This window comes from Apium graveolens, chromosome 1, assembly GCF_009905375.1.
Source record: "Apium graveolens cultivar Ventura chromosome 1, ASM990537v1, whole genome shotgun sequence".
In the NCBI taxonomy this organism is placed as follows: domain Eukaryota; kingdom Viridiplantae; phylum Streptophyta; class Magnoliopsida; order Apiales; family Apiaceae; genus Apium; species Apium graveolens.
Genome location: NC_133647.1, coordinates 104,774,457 through 104,777,692, shown reverse-complemented (window position 1 = coordinate 104,777,692; position 3,236 = coordinate 104,774,457). Strand labels below are relative to the sequence as shown.

The window sequence follows — 3,236 nt, the reverse complement described above, 5'->3', positions numbered from 1 at the left end:
TTAGCGCGTGTTTTTGCCCTAACAAGTTTTTGGCGCCGCTGCCGGGGACTCGGTGTTCATTTTTAGTTTATGTGCTTGTCATCAGTGGTCGTTAAAGTTCACTGACTCGGATTCTTTTACTTTCACGGTTTATTTGTTTGTGTTTCAGGTACTCATTACAATGGGAGATCCAGCAGCACGAACGAAAGCCTTGATGGATTTTTCTCAACCCAAGATCAATGACATTCAATCTAGCATTGTCAGGCCAGCTATCACAGCTAATACCTTTGAGATCAAGCCTGGCATAATTCAATGGGTACAGACTTCAGTCCAGTTTGGGGGTTCTCCAATGGAAGATCCCAATACGCACATTAGGGATTTCATTGAGATCTGCGACACCTTCAAGTTCAACGGTGTTTCCGAAGATGCTATGAAGCTGAGACTATTCCCATTCTCTCTGAAGGACAAGGCTAAGAGTTGGTTACACTCTCTACCAGCTGGTTCGATTACTACTTGGGAAGATCTTGCTCAGAAGTTTCTTACTAAATTCTTCCCTATGGCGAAGACAGTTGCACTCAGGAATGCTATTACTCAATTTGCGCAGCAAACGGGAGAATCGCTAAGTGAAGCTTGGGAGCGCTACAAGGAGATGCTTAGGAAGTGTCCTCATCATGGAATTCCTGATTGGATGATCATCACTTGTTTTTACAATGGGTTGGGAGCACAGTCCAGACCCATGCTCGATGCAGCATCAGGCGGAGCATTATGGGCAAAGAGCTATAAGGAAGCTTATGATCTAATTGAACTGATGGCTGCTAATGAATATTAGTATCCAACCCAGAGATATCCACAGGGCAAGGTAGCAGGAGTTCTTGAAGTGGATACAGCTACAGCTATCACTGCTCAACTAAAGGCGTTGTCTATGAAGATCGATTCTCTGGCTAACTATGGTATTAAGCAGATAATTAGTGTTTGTGAGTTGTGTGCAGGTCCGCATGCGACAGAGCAATGCGCTATATCTAGCGACTCAGCTCAGTTTGTGAGCAACTTTCAGAGATCGCAACAACCAGTTCCAGACACTTATCATCCTGACAACTGGAATCATCCTAACTTCAGCTGGAGCAACAATCAGAATGTGATGCAACAGTCGTTCCAGCCGTTTGGAAATAAGCTGTTCAACTTTCTTGGTTTTCAGCAACATTTCCAACTTCAACAACAAACTCATGATGCAGGTCTATCTTCGAATGAAAAATCTGAATTAGAGGAGTTGAGGCTTATGTGCAAAAACCAGGCTCTTATATGCCAAAGCCAAGCTGTTTCTATCAAGAGTCTGGAGAACCAAATAGGGCAAATTGCTAATGCCTTATTGAATCGACCACCAGGAACGGTTCCTAGTGATACAAAAACAAATCCAGGCAAGAGGGAAGTTGAAGAACAGGTGAACGCCATCACCTTAAGGTCTGGAAAGGTCGCAAGCCCCCAAGTTCAGCAAGACAAAGAGCCTGAAAAGTCTCAAGTTCCAGAATCTGAAGTTTTGGCTGAAGAAGATGTGCAGAAGGAAGTAGAGGTGGAACCAAAGAAGACTACTGTGGAACACACTCCTCCTGAGGGTAATACAGGGGAGAAACAGATCTATCCTCCACCTCCTTTTCCTAAAAGGCTGTAGAAAAAAAAGCTGGATAAACAGTTTGAGAAGTTTCTGGAGGTGTTCAAGAAACTTCATATCAACATACCTTTCGCTGAAGCTCTTGAACAGATGCCTAGCTATGCGAGGTTTATGAAAGGTATTCTCTCTCGGAAAGTGAAGCTCGATGACTTAGAGACCGTTGCTCTAACGGAGGAATGCAGTGCTGTGCTGTAACAGAAGTTGCCTCCGAAGCTTAAAGATCCTGGAAGCTTCACTATTCCTTGCACCATCGGAAACTTGTCGTTCGACAAGTGTTTATGTGATTTAGGAGCTAGCATCAATCTGATGCCCTTATCTATCTTCAAGAAGCTTGGTCTGCCTGAGCCGAAACCAACATACATGTCATTGCAACTAGCTGACCGTTCCATCGCTTATCCACGAGGTATAGTGGAGGATGTCTTGGTCAAGGTTGATAAACTCTTCTTCCCTGCTGACTTTGTAATTCTTGATTTCGAGGAAGATAAGAAGATTCCCATTATCTTGGGAAGACCATTCTTGGCTACAGGCCGAACTATGATTAATGTGCAAAAAGGAGAGCTTACGATGAAGGTTCATGATCAGAAGGTCACTTTCAATGTGTTCAAGGAAATAAAATTACCCACAGCTAAAGAGGAGTGCTTTAAAGTAGAGCAAATTCAGGTTTTGAATGCACCTCTGTGGAAGAGGAAGTTGGATGTGCCATTCGATTCTCTTGGGTTAGCAGAGCTGAAAATTTCTCAGGATCGTCTCGAGTCGTCTAGTGAAGATGCTCCTATACTTGAGCTCAACCCACTACCAAATCACTTGAGTTATTCATTCTTAGCTGCACCCCCTGACAAGGGGTTGGGATATATCTTTGATGATGTAGAGGGTAGCCGAACGGATCCTCCTGTGCCTATAGAGGGTTCTTCTCATGTGCAGTAGGTAGTTGATAGGACTGGTGTTGGTGATGAGCAGTACAGGCGAGTAACTAGGCGTATGGAGGCCATGCACGATATTCACTGTCATTTTGCTGCAGATTTGACACATGCTTTCGGTACTGTTGTTCGAGACACTGGTGGCGAGGTTGATTGGCCACCTGATCCTCCACCCGACGAGGGTGAATCTCCCGCTCATTAGGTATGCCTGAAATCCTTATTATTGCCTTCAATGAGGATATTGAAAATTTTAAGTATGGGGGTGGTAGTTAAGGAATATTGTGTGTGTGTCATTTAGTTGCATATTCATGATAGTTTAGTTCATATAGTTGCATAATTTATGCCATATAGTTTTTTTATGAATGTCATGTAGCTCATGCATTTACCATGATCCCTTTTGCAATGATTTATCGACTGAATTGTGATATTGATGCGAGTGTAGTGATAGCATTAAAGTGATATTAAGTTGTGTAGGTTGATATGCATGCTAGAAACAATTGTAAGTCCACTAAGTCTTAGAGAATATGTAAGGGCTAGATTGTTGTTATGATTTGGTTGTTTTCAAGGTCAATCTACTTATTATGCTTAGAATTCGATTATAGGTTCTTAGTGATAAAGACATGAAAAAGAAAAATTTTGGAGAAAAAAATATGGAAGTTGTTGCTAGTTGTGGC

The 3,236-nt window shown here is 42.6% G+C and overlaps 1 non-coding gene across 1 annotated transcript; it reads right to left on the bottom strand.

The window, feature by feature from the left end:
- Positions 1–550: 550 nt before the first annotated feature.
- On the bottom strand, positions 551–657 carry LOC141683238 (small nucleolar RNA R71). Its single transcript, XR_012560198.1, has one exon. It is a non-coding gene; the product is annotated as a small nucleolar RNA R71 (small nucleolar RNA).
- Between the last annotated feature and the right edge of the window lie 2,579 nt (positions 658–3,236).